The 22,994-nt window shown below is 45.1% G+C and overlaps 1 protein-coding gene across 2 annotated transcripts in view; it reads left to right on the top strand.

The window, feature by feature from the left end:
* The first annotated feature begins 6,975 nt into the window (after positions 1-6,975).
* CPLX2 (complexin 2) overlaps positions 6,976-22,994 on the top strand; it is a 164,675-nt gene continuing 148,656 nt past the window's right edge. Inside the window, exons 1-2 of one of the 2 annotated variants that reach the window (XM_067463654.1) lie at positions 6,976-7,418; positions 13,957-14,019. The gene's annotated coding sequence lies outside the window, so the exon portion shown is untranslated. The remainder of the gene's footprint in view (positions 7,419-13,956; positions 14,020-22,994) is intronic. The other variant, XM_060765579.2, reaches the window with a different exon arrangement.

The following is a 22,994-nucleotide window of genomic DNA, read 5'->3' as shown; positions in this document are numbered from 1 at the left end:
TTAAAGACATTTAAGGACTGTGAATTGTGTTTTGCAGGAAAAAAATAGCATGATATGTTAATCATAGGCTTTGGTAATTAGTAGGATTTCATTACAAAAAGAAGTAAAAAGAAATAAGTGTTAGAGAAATATGATGTCATTAATCACGGAGATGACAGCTGGAAGTAATTTTTCTTGCTCCTTGTTTGTTTGTTTTTTTAGTTCTACTGCTTTTTTCTTTGTACATATATTTGTAGTTTTTCATGCATTTTAAAATTGGGAATAAGCAAAAAAAAATTAAGAAAAAGAAATGGTATATTCTTTCTGCTGGATTCATTGTGATGACATATGTTGCCTAAAGCTGACCTGCATGGTCATTCCTACTTCCTCAACTCCTCTTCTCCCTTCTCTGCCATCTCCACAAGAAGCAACACCAAATTCTGCATTTTGGGCAAAAAATGGAGCTTGGGGAAATGACCATTCTGGACTACCAGTGCATTGGACTACCCCCTGCCCCAGTCAGCATGGACAACAAATGTGCAGTCTAAGGGGAATATGAGAATCATCATCCACAATTTTTCTAAACACTGGCACAGAAATGTGCACAATGACAGAAACCCAATAGACTTTATTTTGCTTTCAAGTCCTGAGTGCTAAGCAGACTCAGAATGTACCAAACTCCTACCTATGGCAGTTCTTTTCTCCCAGCTGTCCGGCTTTGCAGGAGAACATTGGTATGGTAGAATTGTACCCAAAGCCTCATGCTGCAACATCAACATGCTTTCTCTGTGGGCCATCATCGTATTTTCTGACATCAGACAGTGTTTGGATTTGGAACATATTGATTACAATAATTAACAATGATCTATTTTGATTTTAGTCCACTAATTTCACCCATAGTTTCATCACACCTACGCAGAGCACAGCAGGCAGTGTACGATCTCCTTATTTATTTTTATGTCAATTAAGACTTGCACCTGAGACCATTTTCATAAACCACTAGCCATCCCCTGCCATTTGTGGTGTGGTCCAGTCTGTGTATATGTGTTTTGTGTGTATGTATATTTGTCTATATGTGCATATATGTGTGTTTGCGCATATATATGTGGTTTGGTGCATGCGTTGTAATTGGTTTTTTGTTTTTTTTTTGCTTTTAAAGTCTCTTCTGCTCTGTTTTTCAGTGTTTTTATGAGTGATGGTCACTTGTTGGCCTGATAGGTGTATTGTGTCCAAATTTGGTGTCAATTCGTCAAGTGTTTTTTGAGTTATGTTAATTCCACAAACGAACATTACATTTTTATTTATATAGATATTCTTCATTATCACAATTCTGTTGAGTCATTTCTTTACAAACAGAACCACACAGGGTTGGAATGCAACTTCTTTTGCACTAGAGCTCCACAATGCCCAAGTACCCATTGTAGCTAGTGGATTTTGGGAGTTAAAACAAGAAATCTTTCCTAAGCTGGGGAGGGGGGGGGGGTGACTTCATGAAGGTCCTTCAATGGACACATGTAAAACTGCCAACAGAATTCTTTGAAGATCAAAGCCAACTTTATTCCACCACCACCTTCCAATAAATTGCACAGTGCCAGTTATTTCAGAGCTTTATATAAGCTGAAGATAAAGTAACAATCTCTCTCACTTGATTGCTCTCAGCAGTATATCCAAAGAGTATTCATTAATACACCCCAGTGGTTGACTATGCAATCTCACAGTTGAGATGTGAGACCCCTAATGACAATTCTATTTCACACTTTCACACTGTAATGATATGACAACTCATTTGTATGCATTTGGTATTTGGCACAAGGGACATTTAGAGTACAGCCTAACTCTGTACTCAGACACATGTCAATATGCAGTTTGCAGCATTCAATACAAATTGTTTATCAGTGGGCACTGCTGAAAACCGGCCAAGTATAGAAACTGAATTTGTCATGCTGTGTCTTCTGAGTTACACTGGCATCAATATTCTGACATTACAAGATATATCCTTAGAGTAAAACTACACTGTGATACATCTTGTTTCTGAGTTCTTGGATTCCATAGCATTTCTGATATGCCATGTTTTCCTCATATTTAATTTGATCTAAATGATTCAAACCTTGCCAGATTGTACACATTTTAAATCCTGTGAAATTATTAGAGACTAAGCTCTACATTTATATTTAATATTTCTAGGGAGTGGTCATTTTGGTCTGTTTAGCCAAGAAAAGAGGGTTTTGTTGCATTTTAAAGATTACAGGTTTTACTCAAAATACATATTCAGAGACTGAAGTCATTTCATCAAATACATATAGTCCACAAAAAGTTTATAGAAAATTAAACTGGTTTGTATTTAAAGTACCACAACCATAAAATTATAATGTCACTGAAATGGAAGGCAGAAAGACAACACTGAAAGTGGATTGATTGAATCAACGAAGCCAATTTTTTTATTTGCCTGTCTTGAGAAGGATGACCGAGACTGCTGAAGGTCTCTCATTCATGCTAAGGTCAATTTGATAGCAAGTAACAACAAGCACCAATACAATTCTGTTTAGTATTTTATCTATAGAAAATTTTATTTTCTGTTCTTTTTCCTGACCAGGTGATATTTCAATGATGAACATCAAGCAGACATGGAAACAATCCAACAATGAAAAAGGTGACACATACAGACATATCTATCCTAGGTACAGCAAGTCAGTAGGGCTTTCCAAGCAGTACTGGAGCCATATCTCCCCACCCTATAAGTTATGCATGAGTCTGGGTTGTACAAGTTGACAGATTTTTTTTCAAGACTCTTCAAATGGTGGCAGGATTCCCATTCTTAGGTCAAATGAACCACCCTCAAGATAGATGAGGTACACCACATCTGAGCAATCCTTTTCCCTATCACCACCTGATTAATCTTAGAAAATTGAGGTCTAGAGAAGGGACTATGATGATCATAATAATTGGTCAAGATTTTGTTAGAGATGTAAGCTTTTGAAACCCAGCGCCTTAGCCGCTTAACATTTGTGAATTGTACCAGGAACATTTCAATAGTGACAAAGCAGTTTTAATCAAATCATAGTACATGCACAATAAGGATGTCTACTGCATGCATATACACCATTAATTACTATTCTCTGAAATTTCTGCATGTCATTTCTCTCAAATCACATTTTTTATAATCCACACTCACAGACCTGCAATGTTACGGTGTGTGTGCATGGTTTAAGCATTCAGCTACGATTCTGGAGGCCAAGGTTTGAATCCTTGCTCAGCCATGGAAACCCACTTGGTTTTGGTTGTTTGTCATTTGTTTGGTTGTTTGGTTGGGTGTCAGGAGCAACTTGAGAAACTGAAAGTCGCTTCTGGTATGAGAGAATTGGCCACCTGCAAGGACGTTGCCCAGGGGACACCCGGATGATTTGATGTTTTTATCATCCTTGTGGGAGGCTTCTCTCATGTCCCTGCACAAGGAACTGGAGCTGACAGAGGGAGCTCATCCGCCTCTCCCCAGATTTGAACCTGCGACCTGTCAGTCTTCAGTTTTGCCGGCACAGGGGTTTAACCCATTGCACCACCGGGGGCTCCACTTGGTGACCTTAGGCAATTCAGACTCTAAGATTCTAAGACTCTAAGCACGCACACAACTTTCTGGACAAATCTGGTCAAGAAAAACCCATGATAGGTTTGCCATCATGAAACAATACTGCAGCAAAAAAATATCCCATCATCATAGGCAGTCTCTCATTACCAAGTATGATTGTCTTCCAAGGGTAAAGTTCTAGCAGTAAGTGACTGTAGAGACCTATTCTGGATCCACATGGTCTTTCACAAGGAGGACATAGCTTTCCAGATGGACAGTGGTCGTGACCAAGGTTTGCTTAGTGTGCCTTCCACTTTGCACATTTCTCTTTTTCTCCCTCTATTCACGCCTCTTCAAAATCCACAGCACTGTTAGCAACAGCTGACCTCTAGTTAGAACACTCAAATGTCAGGGCTTCCCAGTTCTCTGTGTTTATAACACAATTTTTTAGGTTAGCTTTAAGCCCATCTTTAAATCTCTTTTGTTGTCTACTGACATCCTGTTTTCTGTTCTTGAGCCAAGAATAAAGTAACTGCTTTGGGAGATGGTAATCAGGCATTCGGACAATGTGGAGAGTCTAGCGAAGTTGATGGTGGAGAATCATTGCTTTAGTGCTAGTGATCTTTGCTTCTTCCAGAACACTGATGTTTGTCCTCCTGTCTTCCTAAGACATTTGTAGGATTTTTCAAAGGCAACACTGATAGAAGCTTTCCAGAAGTTGAGAGTGATGTTTCTAGATGGTCCATGTTTTGCAGGTGAACAATAGAGTTGGAAGGACAATACCTTTATGAACAAGCATCTTGTTATCTGATTCTTGAACACTCTCTGCTTTATTTAATGCTGCGCTCACAGAGCTCAGATGGTGTGCTTTAGCATTTATGTCAACGTTTGTGGAGCAGTGGGTGCCTAGGTAGCAGAAATGGCCAACATTCTCTAGTGTTACACCATTTATTGCAGGAATTGAAGAGAGATTGGTTGGCATCTGCCGTTGGCACACTTTTCTTGATGTTAAGTGAGAGGGCAAGTTTTTCATATGCTTCTGTGAAGGTGAGTGAATGAGCACAGGCTATGTTATCATAAGCATCTTTGAGCTATCTAACAAAACACCTCACCCTGATCCTCACACCCTCCTACCTTCCCTAATTTTCGTGTTATGTCAAAAACTCTATTCCTACAAGAAGATTAACAAGAGGATTATACTAAGGAAATGAAGTAGTCACACACAGAAAGCAGAAATATATTTCTGTAACAAAGGGTTTTTTTTATTATAATAAAACACTCCAGAATAGGGATACTCAAGGAAATAAAAACCTCTGAAATAGATCACATAAAATATTCATAAAGCTGGAAAGGGCCCCATGGGCCATCTAGTTCAACTGCAGTAACAACACATCCTGGGACTTTTTATGCATGCATCCAGTTTGCTGAAGTGGGGGGGGGGGGATGGGGGTCAGGCACAAACACAAGATGCCTAATTATTTAAACCATGGGAGGCAGCAGGTGTTTTGTTCACATCCAGCTCTTAATGCCTCAAAGGTTGGACTGCCACTGGTCTATGACCTATGGTTGCATGTAATTTCTGTTGTTGAGATCATATATATAGTTTCTGTTGTTGAGATCATATATATAGTGTCAGGAGCAAACCAAACAGTTGTATTGTATTAGAAGCAAACAAACAAACAAAACACAAAGTTTGCAGACTTGGTATTTTATTAAATGTCCTTTGACCAGTATCTGGCCACTTGGAGTGCCTCTGGTGTCGCTGCAAGAAGGTCCTCCATTGTGCATGTGGCTGGGCTCAGGTTGCATTGCAGCAGGTGGTCTGTGGTTTGCTCTTCTCCACACTCGCATGTCGTGGATTCCACTTTGTAGCCCCATTTCTGAAAGTTGGCTCTGCATCTCGTGGTGCCAGAGCGCAGTCTGTTCGGCGCCTTCCCAGTCTGTGTTTTCTGTGTGCCCAGGGGGAAGTCTCTCATTTGGTATCAGCCATGGGTTGAGGTTCCTGGTTTTAGCCTGCCACTTTTGGACTCTCACTTGCTGAGGTGTTCCAGTGAGTGTCTCTGTAGATCTTTGAAAACTATTTCTTGATTTAAGTTGTTGGCATGCTGGCTGATACCCAAACAGGTGGTGAGCCAGAGATGTCACTGCCTTGGTCTTTTCACTATTGGTTGCTACTTTCTGGCGGATGTCAGGTGGTGCAATACCGGCTAAACAGTGTAATTTCTCCAGTAGTGTAGGGCGCAGACACCCCGTGATAATATGGCATGTCTCATTAAGAGCCACATCCACTGTTTTAGCGTGGTGAGATGTGTTCCACACTGGGCATGCGTACTCAGCAGCAGAGTAGCATAGCGCAAGGGCAGATGTCTTCACTGTATCTGATTGTGATCCCCAGGTTGTGCCAGTCAGCTTTCGTATGATAATGTTTCTAGCACCCACTTTTTACTTGATATTCAGGCAATGCTTCTCGTAGGTAAGAGCATGGTCCAGGGTGACTCCCAGATATTTGGGTGCACTGCAATGCTCCAGCGGGATTCCTTCCCAGGTAATCCTCAGAGCTCGGGATGCTTGTCTGTTCTTAAGGTGAAAAGCACATGTCTGTGTTTTAGATGGATTAGGGATCGGCTGTTTTCTCTGTAATAGGCAGTAAGAGCACCTAGAGCTTTGGAGAGCTTCTGTTCAACCATCTCAAAGCTCCCTGCTTGAGCAGTAATGGCATGATCGTCAGCACAGATGAAACTCTCTGTCCCTTTTGGTTGATTTTTTTGTGTTTGTCAGGAGCGACTTGAGAAACTGAAAGTCGCTTCTGGTGTGAGAATGGGTCGTCTGCAAGGGGACGCCTGGACGTTTTGATGTTTTACCATCCTTGTGGGAGGCTTCTCTCATGTCCTCGCATGGGGAGCTGGAACTGACAGAGGGAGCTCATCCTTGCTCTCCCCAGATTCGAACCTCCGACCTGTCTGTCTTCAGTCCTGCCGGCAGAAGGGTTTAACCCATTGCGCCACCGGGGGCTCCAAAAAAGTTGTTGAGAGCGGGGTTCACCAGCCCAGAAGAAGCGGGGGAGCGGATAGGGATAGTAACCTGACCCTGTGGGTTCCGCTGGCGCGAGGCATGGGCGGGTGCAATTCCCATGGCCGGGCGCTTTGTCCCCTCGCGAGGGCAAGAGTCCCTTGGAGCACCTGCCACCCCTCTCCCGCCCCCTCCCCTCCCCTCCCCTCCCCTCCCCTCCCAAGCGGGGCCTCCTGGACGCGCAGGGAACGGAAAGTGGGGTTTTCTCTCCCACCCCCACCGCCCTCCCCCTTTGTGTGTGTCTGTCTCTCCCACACAGAGAGAGAGAGAGACATGAGAGAGACAGACCCTGAACTCCTCTCTCTCTCTCTCTCTCTCTCTCTCTCTCTCTCTCTCTCTCTCTCTCTCTCTCTCTCTCTCTCTTCCTGCCCTCCCCTTTATCTCTCCGCCACATCTGCCTGCTCTCCAGGCAGGAAGGATGGCTCGCCCGGCGCCCGGCTCCGCCTGAGGGCTCAGCCGCTGGAAACAGGCGAGGAGGGAGAGGAGGAGGGGGCCATGGTTGGGAGCCCCCTCCGCCCCCCACGACAGCCCAGCCTCTTCCCCGCCAGGCGGGAAGACAGAGAGAGGGAGAAAGAGAGAGGCGACTAGATCTGTAGCCGCTCCATTTGCTGCCCCCCGCCCCCGCCCCCCTCGCCCCGCTCCATCCCTCGCCGCCCCACAAGCCCTTCGCAAAGCCTGGCGTGGAAGAAGAGCCCTGCGGGGAAGGCGCGCCGTCCAGAGACGCGGCACCCGCGGACGAAGGGCAGCCCGCTTTCCGCAGCCCAGTGAGCGAGTGAGCGAACGAGCGAGCGAGCAAGCAAGCGCCCAGGTGGGTAGGCTCTTTTCTGTGAGTGTGTTGCCGCCGCCGCCTCCCCCTCTCCCCCTCTCCCTCCCTCCGTCCGCGTCTTCCTCTTCCTGCTCCTCCTCAGCCTCCCCTCTCCCTCTTTCTCCCGTTCTCTGTCTGCGGCCCGCGTAGGCCCAGCCGCCGCCAAAACAAACGTGCCTCCTTTCCCCTCGGGGCTGGGCGTGTCGCCCCCCCCCCCCCACCACCACCACCAAAACCAAAACCCCCCAAAGCGCCGCTTAGGCTGAGCCTTCGCCGCTCCCCGACCTCGCCTTTTGCGCTCTATAGGGAGAAAGAGAGGGAGAAGATGGGCAGGCTCCCCCTTTGCTTCCTCGCCCTCAGGCAAGGGCCTAGGAAGAAGACGAGCACAACCCCCCGCCTTGCCTTTCTCCCCTTCCCCTTCGCAACCCCTCTCCCCGAGCACAAGGGAGAGAAGGCTCCGGGCTGCCTTTCCCCCATCTCGCTTCCAGTCGGAAAGGCGAGTCATGGGAGGTCTTCCCGCCCGAGCCTCCTTTCCCCTTTCCCCTTCCCCTTCCCCGGGCGCCTATTAATCGCAGAGGAGCTGTGGTCTCTTTCCCCCCTCCTTTTGCATCCCTTTCATGATTTCCCTGACTGGTTTATGAACGGGAGCAGGAGAGCTGTTTGTAAAAGAATAAAGAAATAAATAAAAGAGGGAGGGAAAGCGCATCCTCCTTGTCCTCTCCTTATATAATAATCAGAGTAATAGAACAAGAATGGCAGGGGTGAGGATGAGCACCTTGGGGAGTGGATAGAGCCGGTGGCCTCCACGCACAAGATCGAGCCTCATCCTCAACTCTGAGCGGATCACTGTGCCATGCACAGGTTCTTCAGGTGGTGTGTTATGATAGATCAGCAGGTAAGAAACTTTGAGGGCCTTTCCTTTGCCTCCATATACTGCAGTGGTTCCCAACCTTTTTTTGACCAGGGACCACTTTGACCAGAGACCACTTTGACCAGGGACCACTCTGACCAGGGACCACTCTGACCAGGGACCACATTGAACAGGGACCACTTTGACCAAGGGCCACTTTGACCAGGGACCACTCTGACCAGGGACCACTTTGACCAGGGGCCACTTTGGCCAGGGACCACTCTGACCAGGGACCACTCTGACCAGGGACCACATTGACCAGGGACCACTTTGACCAGGGACCACTCTGACCAGGGACCACTTTGACCACTTTGACCAGGGACCACTTTGACCAGGGACCACTCTGACCAGGGACCACATTGACCAGGGACCACTTTGACCAAGGGCCACTTTGGCCAGGGACCACTCTGACCAGGGACCACTCTGACCAGGGACCACTCTGACCAGGGACCACTTTGACCAGGGACCACTCTGACCAGGGACCACATTGACCAGGGGCCACTTTGACCAGGGACCACATTGACCAGGGGCCACTTTGACCAGAGAGCACTTTAACAAGGGACCACTCTCCAACATTCGTACCGAAAAGGTTATGAATCAGTTTTTGGTCAACTTTAGATTTGGTTTAGTTATTTGGGATGCTGATTCAGAAAAATTGCAATTCTGATACAGAACATATGCTAACCAGTAGTTGCCATCCACTCACCCACAGAAAACCATATTTAATAATCTAGAGCTGATGTGGTCTATCCAAGGGGTTGGGACTGGTCAGCAACAGGAAAGGAGTGGCAAAAGGAGTAGAAATAAAATAAAATACAATAAAATAAAGAGGAAGGAGGTTCACAGACCAGATTTTCATGCAGCCGACTGGTGGTCTGTGGCCCACAGGTTAAGAACCACTGATGTTCTGCATATGCATACAAAAAGGCTTGTCCTTGTAGCCTAGATATAGGAACTGAAATGCATATCAGGGCCCCTGGAATTAAATCTCTCAGAGGAAAAGAACAAGTGGAGTGGAGTGGTCTCAGTGTTGGACTACACGTCTGGAGACCGGAATTAACATTTCTGCTCCTCTGTGGAAACCCACTGGGTGGCCTTGGGCAAGCTACATTCTCTTAGCTGCAGAGGAAGCCGGCAGCAAACCTGCTCTGAACATATATTGCCAAGAAAACCCTAGTGTCACCATAAATTGGAAATGACTTGAAGGCATGCAACAAGAAAAAAGGGAATGTCAATCCAAGCCTCCTGGGAACACTGAAAGTGCAATGGATTTGACATGTAAACAGATTAGCCTACTATGGTTGAGATCTGACAGGGGATCTATTGCAAAATCTGGATTTGTGGAGTTGCATGTTAACTTTGCTAGATTGAGTGGCAGTGGTGTGTTACTGAATAAACCACCAACTGCAGAAATTAATACACAAGCAGGTGTGCAATGAAATGCACAACCAAATGGCCAATTCAGTGCAGAGAATTTCAGCAGACAATTCACAATCACAAAGACACTGTATGCAACTATGCTTCCATGACCTGGAACCAAATGTGGAGAATATACATGCCATTGAGATTGTTGCCTTAAAGTGGGGAATGAGTTTTTGGCTTTGGGGGAATAGTGGTTGAGAAAACACTATAATGTTTAGCATTGCATTTTGGCTAACAGACTTTTGATTTCGGGCCATCCATGATCTGCAACATTTGGCTCATGTCTGAACAGGAATAATGTTTGCACAATATACAGTCACGATGCCATGTCCTTTGTTCTAGTGTTTCTCAGGCTGAAGTGAGGGGACAGCAATGTTCTTTCCCAGTGTGCCAGGGACTGGGGCTAAAATTGTATCTGCTGGCTACAATTGTTTATTTACTTTCTCAAAACTTGCTGAGGGCCAGTGACTCAGGGACCAGCATTGGTCCAGGGATCACCACTTTGACTGGCATATGCTATACCAGACTGCTGCTGTTTGTGCAGAAATTGTAAACCTTGCCTGTACACAAGCCCCTGAGTAAAGCCATGTGTGCCTCATGTCTCTGCCACAGGAAAACATAAACATCATGTGCAGGTGAAGGAAGGTTAGTGTTGCAGAATGGTTCACCGTTCTTTTTTATTGTAGCAATGTTAAAAATATTCTTTATACCTTAACATCTGTTCTTTTTTCATTAATGAGAAACTAATAGGAGAGGAATGACAACATTGGTCAAGTGACACATTAACTTCTCTTTCCTCCTTTAGGAACTTTAACATGAGGTTTCCATTTTTTCCCTGAGGGTGAGGGAAGAATGGAAAGATGGATGAAGCATTCAGTCTACTTAATGATTGCAATAATTTACCCAGTTTGTTAATTCACAGTTTAAAAAAAACACACAATCGGGACTGGCAAAATCTACTTGTAAGCTTGCACCAGAAGAGTAGAGGATTTTATTTTCACACTCTTATGTGAACAAAAATGTTCTTTAGCCATTTCAGATGCAGAATAATTGTATGATGAGATTCATTTGCAACTTTGTGTGACAAAGATATGGTCATTTTCCCTTTTATTGAAATGTCTTATTTCTAGAACAAACTGTAAACCTTGTGTTCTCCAGATCTTTTGGACTGTAGCTTCCAATATCTATTACCATCATTCACATTGGCCAAACTAAGGGGTGTTCTAGCCCCAAACCCTTGGAAGGGAAACTTATCTTAGTCTTCTGTCTACCTGTAGTAGCATTTGTAGTCTGCTTTCTTTCTGGGATTTTTAATCATGGATTATGCTAGGTGGCTATGCCAGTTATATCTTTGCTGGAAAGGGAATGTATTCAAGATCCTACTGCAGTGATGGTAAAAAGGTAAAGGTTTCCCCTTAAGTCTAGTCGAATCCAACTCTGGGGGGTGGTGCTCATCTTCATTTCTAAGCTGAATAGTGTTGTCTGTAGATACTTCCTAGGTCATGTGGCTGGCATGACTGCATGGAATGCCATTCGCTTCCCGCTGAAGCAGTATATATTGATATGTTCATATTTGCATGTTTTTGAACTGCTAGATTGGCAGAAGCTGGGGCTAACAATGGGAGCTCAACCTGTCCCGTGGATTTGAACTGCCGACCTTCTGGTCAGCAAATTCTGCAGCTTAGCAATTTAACCTACTGCACCACCTTGGCCCCTAGTGATGGTAAACATATAGTTAAATAAGATTACCAGACTTCAGTTATGTTTCCGGATGGTTTGGACCTCTCTGTTATAGTCCACAAAGAGAAAAGAGAAAATATTCTTGACTAGACAGCTACTGCAAGGGGTAATTTTGTTTACTTCCAGTTTCCATCATTATAGCCAATCACTGATTATCCAGCAGAAGAAGAAGGCAACAATGTAACAGAGCCAAAATAATGTAGAAAAAGGTTACTTTCTTGGATGGCATCTCCTAGAATCCAAGTGGTCTTGACATTTTAAGCAAAAAAAGGTAGTGTTTCTCAGATATTGGTAAGATTATCAAACCTGTGGAGAAAAACACATGTACACACATTAAGAAAACTAAGTTCAGAAAGGTTGGATTAGAGCCATGTGTGTTGAACAAAGATATTAGGAATCTAGTGGTTCCATGTTTGTATACTAACAAACCAGAGAGGAACACGTGGGATAAGGATTGTGTGTGTTTTCTACAGTGTGCATTATGAAAAAAAATGTGTTGATGCTGCTGACTGTTGAAAATCTGTAAAAGTTGATTTGAACAAAACATTAATGGTGTTGTGGACAACACTAAGTTGTCCATTTTACAGGTGTTGTAGAAGGCAGTCTGTTTCTCTGCAAATATGTAGAAACAGTGTAGTCTAAATACAGGATTTCCAAAGGGTTTAGCCTTCAGTGCACCCTTTCTTTTTGGGCTTGGCTGGCAAAGAGGTCTTCCCTATTTTTCATAGAATGTATGTGCCTTGTGGAATAAAACAGGCTTTGATTTAGAACTGTATGGCATGTAAAATACATCTAGCTTTCTGCTCTGGCTGGTAGAGGTGAGTGGTAGAGATGCCATGCTGTATCTCAGGAAAGCTTTTCTGTTTGTTATTGAAGAGTCCTTTCTAATAGGGGTGTGATAGTTGATTGATTGATCTGTTATAAAAATTGATTCAGCTGCTTTTCATTTACTAAACACTTTCCCCTGATTAATTGAGCTGCATTTTTTTTTAAAAAATGTTATTATGATTGATGATGATAAAAAGGAGGAAGAGGGAATAAAAAAGGAACATGGCAGCACCTTTAAAACTCAATGGATTTTATTTTGGCATGAGTTTTTATGAATCTAAACCTACATCTTCAGATGCAATTCAAAATGATAATAAGCATCAGGTTGTAAAGCATATATATACAGTAGTGGGGTGGAATAGATTGTCTTTAATGCTTGGAGAAAAGCTGGGGAAAATAAAGAATGACCAGCAAAATAAAGTTCGAACAAAGTATCATGCACTGTGGAACAGCAGGGAGTGAGAGAACCCAAAATTAGGAGAAAGAGTTTGATGACATGCAAGCTAGAAAGAATTCTGACTATAAAACCAAACTGCACATTAATTCAGGGAGGCACTTTTTTCTGTTGCTCAACCAGCAAGTGAAATGATCAGTTAAGCTTGTTATAAAACAGTATCTTGCTTTCAGCATTTGATTAGATTAAAAGCTCTGAAGGTTCTTGGGTTCATTAATAAGGGGGTACTGCAGTGAGCTCCAGCAGTTTGGCACCCAAACGGGGACTTGAGAAAATGCTCAGTGTTCCCCTTTTAAGACCTCCTATGGGGACCTCCGTAGGCTGATTTAGCTGCAGTGCCAAGGAGTTGAAGTGTGCACACCTGCTGATTTCAGTGGTTTACAATGCAGACAAGTGGATTGAGTCAGAGACAGAGGAATCCCCAAGAGCCAAGTGATTGTGCCACATCACATCCACAAAGCAGTTGCTGCAAGACAAGGCTCTTGGTAAGTATGTGGGGACACCCACCAAGGGAGAAAGGCCAGGAGGATCCCGAGCCAAAGGAACAAAAGCTGGGAGGACTCTGGGAGGCAGGAGGAGCCCAAAGGAAAAAGTGATGACCCCTCATAAGGGAGGCGTGCATTTAAAAATAGCTTGAGTGTGTGTGAATGAGACTCCAAGAGGCACCCAGACTTTAAAATATTTTGACCTCCAACTCTCCATCAGCCCAGCCAACATGATAAGGTATTATAGAAACCAATGTCGGCTGACACATCTGGAGAGCTAAACTTCTTCACACCTGTGGTACATCTGATATTGTACCCATTGTGCTATTTCTAGAGCATTGGCAAAAAATGATATTTCTTCTTTCAGAAAAATCCTGGGGCACTGTGAGAGAACAGTGGATGTGTAAAAGGGGAGGGGGGGTCTATTGCTTCTTTGAACATAGCTGTGTGTTTGTTTCTTCAGCCACTCTGAGCAAAAATATTAGTATTGAAATGATTCCAGCTAGTCATAGCTATTAACACCTTAGAGAGGTAGATAAGAAATTGAATTCACACCTTAACTCTCTTCCTAGTGTTTATTTAGAGCACTTTGCTCTCAAATTAACTAAACAGGCCCAACAGGATTGCTCATAGATTTTTATATGAAAAAAAGAGACAAATTTCCTGTCAAATTGTGAGATCATTACTTTCGTTACATTACAGTCACACCTGGAAACCCCAGTGAGTTGGGCAATGGACAGAGGCGGCCCTAAGTAATTTTCAACGGTAAGCAAACAGTATTTTGGCACCCTCCCCCCCCCCCCCCAACCAATCACTGATATATATTTTCTGTTCATCATGGGAGTTCTGTGTGCCATATTTGGTTCAATTCCATCATTGGTGGAGATCAGAATGCTCTTTGATTGTAGGTGAACTATACATCCCAGTAACTACAACTTGCATATGTCAAGGTCTATTTTCCCCCAAGAGCGCCTCAAGAGCGCCCCTGGGCATAATCAACTATACTTCAAATGCTTACTTTGCGTAATGGGTTGAGCTGCCCCTGGCAATGGATATGCACAGTAAGAGAGAAAGAGGAGTTTGCCCTCTCCTGATCAGCTTCTTAAGTTGGTTAAGCAAATCTGTTCAGAGACACACAGTAAATGACGGAACGAACAAACAAAAAATAAAATTCAAATTTCTTGATTACATGCATTTTCTATAAACACAACCTGTATAAATAAAAATGTAATGTTTGTGGGATTAATATAACTCAAAAACCACTGGATGAATTGACACCAAATTTGGACACAACTCACATATTAGGCTAACAACTGACCATCACTCATAAAAACAATGAAAAACACAACAGAAGAGACTTATAAAGCCAAAAAAATTACAATGCATGTGCAAAACCATACATATATATATACAATATATACGCAAACACACATAAACTGTATACACATATACACACAAAGCATATATACACAGACTGGGCCACAGCAACGTATGGCAGGGGACAGCTAGTACAATAATAAATTAAGATACAATCTAGCCAAAGATGAGCATTTTACATTGTTGGGTCACTTCCAGGTTTCATCAGAATACCCACAGGGGACTTAAGTCTCTGTGTTTTCAGCAGTCTCTGCTTCAGAAGTAAGGAACTTTCAATTGTGGAAGCCAGTGATCTACCCTTAGACAGTCTAGAGGCCCCTGGCTAGCCCAAAATCCAAGAGAACAAGAACTAACATGAAAGTGGAAGACTATATGTGGTTTTCTAAAACTGGTAATTTTATGTCGCCAGGGTCATGAAAATCCCATGACCTGTTTCAAAAGTGAACTGCCACATGTGACAGCTTTTTGGAGAGGCAGGGAAGGGGCGGTCCAGATATTCATAATATGCCATCGATCACAATAACTGCTGGGGAGATGGGACAGGTATCCATTGGCTACATTATCACATCCTTGGTCAATCTGAGTGTGACTGAAATGTGTGCAGTCCATAGACCTCAGTGGGAAAAAGTATGCATGTACTTATCTCTTGGCCAATAGTGGGATTAATGTCTCATTTTGGTTAGACCATGAATTTATGTATATGTGTCTCCCAACTTCATTGTTACAGTGAGAATACAGAAGAGACGTAATTTATTTGCATGGCTTTGGACTAAATATTCTTAAGGATCATGAATGAATGCCTCTTACCAATCACATTTTGAGCTGAGAATACAGAATAGCAAAGATGTAATTTACTTGCATAGTTTTGGACTAAATATTCTTAAGGGCCATGAATGAATGTCTCTTACCAATCATACTTGAACTGTTCCAGTTCTTTTCTGTAGTTGCTTAAATTCCACTCAACCTGTTTTTCAGGAGTTCAAATACTTTCCCGTTAAAAGAATGTCACATTGAGGAGGTGGTGGCAAGCTTGTTTTGAGTGTTGGGTTAGAACTCTAAAGATCAGGGTTCAAATCCCAACTTGGCCATGGAAAGCCATTGGGTGACTTTAAACAGGTGAATCTGGGGAGAGACAAGGGCAACCCCCCCCCCCCCACACACACACACACTTAGCTGTGTGTAAGCTCACAGCAGCCGCTCCCAGAAAAGACACAGGACGCCAATCCGTAATCAATCAGGAAACTTTTACTACTGGACGCATATACACAATGAAAGCCAGGATTGGCACATAGACGCAAGTCAACCCTTATATACCCTCCCCCACATTCGAATCCCCTCTTCCCGCCTGACAAAGATCCCGCGCAATATTCCCCGCCAAACCACCAACGGCCCCTCCCAAGGCCACCAGCTGCAATTCCTTATCAGTTCTCCATGTCAGGAATCCGGTTTTTTGCGCCAACATCCAAGGCCAGGAAACCGAGTCCTGACATAATGTCCCCCTCCACCTCTTCTTCTTCCTGGAAGGGAAACATACGTCACCATTATGTTCCTTCTTCGTCTAGCGGACCTTGGTATTTTTTCAACAAACTACAATGAAACGTTGGGTGTATTTTCCCCAATACCTTAGGCAGTTTCAGGGTATATGTCACTTCATTTACTTTGTCAGAAATCCTAAAAGGACCGATGTATTTGGGAGACAACTTCCGAGAGGGGGTATTTAGCTTAAGGTTTTTTGTGCTCAGCCACACTAAATCCCCTTCTTCCAATTTGTCACCTTCCCTCCTTTTCCGATCTGCAAACAACTTATATTTTCGTTGGGCCTCTCGTAGTGATTTTGCCACTCCCTCCCAGTTCGCTTTCATTTTGTCTGGCCATCCTTCCTTTCCCTCCAGTTCTTCCCCCCAACTCGGCAGTTTGGGTAAAGGGGTTACTTCCATGCCGTATACTACCTCAAATGGGGATTTCCCTGTGGATGCGTGACAGGCCCCATTGTACGCAATTTCTGCAAACGGGAGTAGATCGGCCCAGTCAGTTTGGCATTGGTTTGTGTATGTTCTTAGGAACATTCCCAAGGTCTGTTGTGTGCGCTCGACCCCCCCATTGGTCATGGGATGGAACGCCGAGCTCAAGGTCCTTTCCACCCCCATCAACTGCATGAATCCTTCCCAGAACCTAGCTGTAAATTGTACCCCTCGATCACTAATCACCTGGTCCGGGCAACCATGCAACCGGTAGATATGTTTGATAAACAATTCAGCCAATTTCTCTGCAGATGGCAATTTAGGCAGCGCTATGAAATGTGCTTGTTTTGAGAACAAATCCATCACTGTCCATATATAGCGCTGACCTCTGCTGACTGGGAGTTCACCCACAAAGTCCATAGCAATCACCCTCCAAGGTTTTGATGGCTCTGCCACCTTTTGCAATAACCCCGTTGGCTTTTGTGTGGTTGCCTTACTTTGTGCACACGCATTACATTTGGATACATACACTTTGGTGTCACCCCTCATCCCGGGCCACCAACACTGACGTGCCAACATTCTCAGGGTCTTCGTCACTCCCCAGTGTCCTGCTCCCTTGTTGCCATGGCATCTAATCATCATTTTTTCCCTTAGGTTGCCTGGGATATATAACTTCCTGTGCACAAATCCCAATCCATCCTTCCATTCCACCTTTTCCTTATTTCTTTCCAGCCACTCATCCTCCCTGCATGCTTGTCTTATCTCCTCCTCCCATCCCCCGTCCTTGCTCTCAACCCCCACCAGCCTTTGATTGCGCTCCGTTTGCGCTCGGGTTTGTACTGCCATGCCCCACTGCTGTTCTGAGAATATGCTCCCTTTTGGGCCTCGCCCCCTCCCTCCATCCTCCGGCATTCTTGACAACGTGTCTGCGACCACATTTTGGTTCCCCTTTTGGAAACGCAGCTTAAAATCAAATCTGCTGAAATACTGCCCCCATCTTATTTGCTTCGCTGACAATTGCCTGGGTGAAGTGAGGTATTGTAAGTTTTTATGGTCGGTCCACACTTCAAAGGGGATGCCGCTTCCTTCTAATAAGTGCCTCCATGTCTTTAGGGCCCTCACTACTGATAGAGCCTCTTTTTCCCACACCGGCCAGTTTCGTTCAGTTTCGCTGAACTTTTTTGAGATGAACCCGCATGGTTTCAACCTCCCTTCTGGGTCCCTTTGCATCAGGGCCGCCCCGTACGCCCAATCTGATGCGTCACAATGGATCACGAACGGTTTGGTTAAATCAGGGTGGACCAATACTGGTTCTTCAGTGAATCTGCGTTTCAGTTCTTCAAAAGCCCTTTGGCATTCAATTGACCAATCTAACTTTGCTCCCGGGGATCGTACCTTTACTGTTTCCCCCTTTCCCTTTGTCTTTAGCAGTTCAGTTAAGGGCACTGTTATCTGAGCAAATTCCTTTATGAAACCCCGGTAGAAATTTGCAAACCCGAGGAATGATTGCAACTGTTTGCGCGTTTGGGGAGGGCTCCACCCCCTTACATCCTCCACTTTTGCTGGATCCATTGCTATCCCTCCCTTGGATATTCGGTATCCCAGGAAGTCTATCTGTTCTTTATTGAACTCACATTTTGGCAGCTTTGCAAACAGTTTTGCCTCCCTCAATTTCTGGAGCACCTCTCTCACCAATTTGACATGAGATCGTCTATCACGGGTAAACACAATTACATCATCCACAAAGCAAAACACCCCGCGATACAATAGTGGGTGTAACACCTCATTAATCATTTGCATAAATGCTGATCCAGAGCCCTTTAAACCGAAGGGACAGACGGAGAATTCAAAATGGCCGAGCGCGCAGGTGAACGCCGTTTTCCACCTGTCCTCGGGCCTTATGCGCAGTTTATGATAAGCTTCGATTAAGTCAATTTTCGTGAACACCCTTGCTTCCGACAGTCTCGATAGTAAGTCCTTAGTCAGTGGCATGGGGTAGTTGTTGGTGGTGCTCACTGCGTTCAGCCCCCTATAGTCCACGCACAGTCTCAACGAGCCGTCTTTTTTGTGCCTAAACAGCACTGGGGCTCCCAAGGGTGATTCGGAGGGCCTTATAAACCCTCGGGCCAAATTTTTATCAATATATTTCCTCAGTTCCTCCATCTCCTTGACCGACATGGGGTACAATCTACTCCTGGGCAACTTGGCGTCCTCATTGAGTTCAATCTTTACTTCGACCCTCCTAGGAGGGGGAAGCTGGTCCGCCTCCTTTTCGTCAAACACATCCTCAAAGTCTCTGTATTCAGGGGGAATTTCCTGCACCCCACCCGCCGTGTTTTCTTCCCCCTTGCAACAATTTCCTCTTTCTTCGCTCTGGAATGTTATGCTGCCTTCCCTCCAATTGATCTGTGGGTTGGCTTCCCTTAACCATGGCATCCCCAGTATTACATTGTAAGTAGCCATAGGGGATACGACAAAGGTTATGCTGCCTTCCCAGCTCCCCACTTTACATCTCACTTCTCCCACTTCAAACCGTGCCGGGGCCCCAGCCGCCACTGACCCATCTAGCTGCGAGAATGCTATGGGGCTCTGCAAGGGGGTTTTCTCACATTTCAGTTCGTCTGCTAACTCTGGGGCCATAATGTTTCTTGAGCAGCCGCAATCCATGAGAGCTTTGCAGCTGGCCCACTTCCCCTCCCCTTCTAGCCTGATCGGGAATACTAGCATTCCTGGGCTGTGACTCACCAGATCTCCCACCGGGGCCCTAGAAGGGGGGCTCTCCTCCGCTCTCTTCCCTGCAGCCGGTTTGAACTTTGGGAAATGGGACTCTCCCCCTTTCCTTTGTCTGCATTCGGCAGCCCGATGGCCCAGGCGACCGCATACATAACAACCGCCCCTCTGCTCCTTGGGCCCTCCGGTTGGGGCTTTTCCGACCGTGCTTCTCTCCGTTCTCCGACTCTCCTCCTTCGCCCTCGTCTGCTGCGGCGCCGCTCCTTGATGCCTCTTGACCTGTGCCAAGGTCGTCTCGATGCGGCCGGCCAGCTCAATCCATCCGCCTATCTCCTCCGGGTCGTCGCGATGAAGCGCCCAGGTCAGGATTTCCTTCCGCAAGCCCTCTTTGAAGATCTGGACCTTGGTGGTGTTGGACCACTCTGGGACCTTCTCCGCCCTCAACCGGAATTCCTCCACGTACTCAGATACGGAACGATGTCCTTGGGTTATCGTTTGCAGCTTTTCCCTCGCCCGGACCCTCTCGAGCGGATCCCTGAAGCGCGCCTCCATCGCAGCCAGGAATCGCCTTGTAGATCCCAAACATGGGTCGTGCCTGGCGTGGAGCTGGACGTACCACTCCGCTGCTCCCCCTCTCAGTGCTGCGCCCACTGCTCGCACTCTGCTTGCTTCCGATCCGAAGGTAAGGGCGTTATCTTCTAGATATCCCCTCACCATAGTCAGGAAGTATGCGAGGTTCCCGGCTTCTCCTCCGAACTCGATCCTCAGCTCCTCCCTCCTAGGTTGGTATGGAAGGAGCTGCCTTCCCTGGTTCTCCGCTCGCGGTGGCCCTCCCTGGAGCCCTCTCTGCTCCGGGGGCAATTCCTGACGCCCTGTGCCGCGCCCGGCTCCGGCCGGGGGCACCAGGAACGTCTGCTGGGGCGCCAGTCCCCGGGGTCGTTCCTCCTCCTCATCGCTCTCCGCAACAGCCCTCCAGCTCGTCTGTGTTTTAGGACGTGCCCCGGGTCCCCGGTCACTCCTCTCCCCTGCGCTCCACGCCGATTCCCCTCGGGATGGTGGTTCCTCTAACAGGGGGGTCAGCCTCTCCATCACCTTCGACATCACCGCGAGGGTAGTCTCCATTGATGCCATCTTTTCTTCCAGGAAATCCAATCTCTGCGGGGAGGGAAACTCTAGCCCACTGCTTTCTCTCGTTGCCGCCCCTGCCCCCTTCACTCGCCTCTGTGTGACTCCGTTGGGCTGGGCATATGCAGTCGATGAAGCCAAGGCATTCACTCTCTCCAGCTCCTCTTCTGCATTTTCGAAAGGGGAGGCTGGTTCTCCCCCCTCCGTTGGATCTTCCTCCCGTTGCATAGGGGTACCTCACCACAGCCGTGGGATGGTACCGAAGGAATCCTGGCTTAATGTAAGCTCACAGCAGCCGCTCCCAGAAAAGACACAGGACGCCAATCCGTAATCAATCAGGAAACTTTTACTACTGGACGCATATACACAATGAAAGCCAGGATTGGCACATAGACGCAAGTCAACCCTTATATACCCTCCCCCACATTCGAATCCCCTCTTCCCGCCTGACAAAGATCCCGCGCAATATTCCCCGCCAAACCACCAACGGCCCCTCCCAAGGCCACCAGCTGCAATTCCTTATCAGTTCTCCATGTCAGGAATCCGGTTTTTTGCGCCAACATCCAAGGCCAGGAAACCGAGTCCTGACACAGAGGCACACCAAATCTTACCTAGGAAAACCTGTGATAGGGTTGCCATAAGCTAGAAATAACTTGAAGGTAGATAACAACAGTAACAGAGCTAGGTAGTGGCACGGATGTAATCTAGACCAAGGCTTCTTAAACGTTTCCCACTCACTACCCCTTTCTATCCATTTTTTGTGCCAAATAAATGTTTACACAACCCCAGGAATATAGATATATAAAATAGGTATACAAATCAAAAAGTTACTGATAATAAATCGGCATTTACAAGACTTGCTAAACTGGCTGATTTTCCTTTTTTATGAAATATAGCAGAAGCATCTTCTGTAGAGTCTATTGTAAACATGGCACATTTTTGCTAATGGATTTGTGTAAATGGATAGCTTTAAAAACTTTTATAGTAGCCAAATTTTTTGTAACCCCAAATTTGAGCTTGAGGCACCCAATTTGAGGTCAGGGCCCACTGTTTACAAAACAGTGATTTAGATTAGCACTTCTGATCTGGGACAATTGCCAGATATTTTAATTTTTTTTTTTGGTTTTGTTTTGCTTTGCTTTGTTTTCTTCGGTGTGTCATTAGTAGCACCTTATTTATGTTTTGATTTGCCGTTGTATTAAGTGTTACTGGCCTTGAAACACTATTCTTTTTCACTGCGTTGTTAAAGAATCTATTGGATATGAATTAATGTAATATGTATGTTAAGGCTGGAAGTTGTGATCTCTGGATAAATTTTTTTAGCTGATTGATCAATGAACACCAGTTTTAACAAGTTCAGGAAATTTCAGGCAAAGAACAAAAATGTGTTTATTTAATATTTGAAATTATTTTCAGTTTAATGTGTTACTGTAATAAGAAGTGAGATAAAAGGTTAATTTTGATCTTTCCTCCTAATAAGAAGCAGAAACTTTTATTTATTAAATTTCATTGGATTACACCCATTTAATTTGAAGTCTGGGACTAATGTGGCATCCAGTGTAATCTTAGCTTGCCTCCACAAAAATAAATTATCTTCAGTTGAATGGGAGGTACAGCATTGCAGGCTCACTCTTTTTAGAGTACAAATGAATGGGGTTGTACTATGATTTCACACAGGTGCCTATTTTGTGTTTCTAGTAAGAAACAGATTTACCTTTTACCAGTTAAGATAGATGATACACCCAGGAAAAAATCATTTAATTGATTTAACAGCCTTTGTCTTTCCCACATTAGTGCTGTTCTGTGTGATTTAGTTTTTGAAATTGAGCTCTGTTGTTGTTTGTTTTTTTATGCCAAGTTTTCCAACATGGAACAGCTTGTGGAAGATACAAGGAGATGACAGTATGCAGTCGATTGTGCACAATGAGTATAACGGATGCTGGAAGAGAATGCTAAGAATCAGATAGCTTCTTTGTGTTACTGCTGAATGTGTGTTCTTTTAGCTTTCAGATGGGAAAAGTGGGGAAAATGCAATGGAGTCCAATTTAACTGGGAAACCTATGGGTCCAATTAATCTCTTGCTACCCGGAAGCGCCGATCCTTCCCCCCCCCCCCCCCGACACTGTATTACTTTTAACAATAGAATAAATACCCTAAAGGCAACAGATCACATATAATCTTGGGAGGTGACTAGGGACAGTCCTAGTTCATACTTGGATGGGAGACAGCCAATGAATCCCAGGTGTTGTAGACTATATTTCAGAGGAATATAATGACAAACCACATCTATTGTTCTCCTAACAAAACCTGTGAAATTAATGGAGTTTCCATAAGTCAACACATGACTTGAAGATACACAGAGAATCTCTCTCTCTGTCTCTCTCTCTCGCACACACAGAGTGTTCCTCTTTAAAAAGGTGAGAGACAGCAGCCACACTCTTCTTTGTGTCAAGGCTTTCCCTATATATAACTTGAGGAGTTGGGATGATGGCTTGGACAATGTGTTACCAGATGCAAATGAGTCATCACATTGGAGTTAGTTAAATC

This window comes from Anolis sagrei, chromosome 2 (assembly GCF_037176765.1).
Source record: "Anolis sagrei isolate rAnoSag1 chromosome 2, rAnoSag1.mat, whole genome shotgun sequence".
Classification (NCBI taxonomy): domain Eukaryota; kingdom Metazoa; phylum Chordata; class Lepidosauria; order Squamata; family Dactyloidae; genus Anolis; species Anolis sagrei.
The sequence above is the reverse complement of the archived record's forward strand: the minus strand, read 5'-3'. Positions and strand labels throughout refer to the sequence as shown.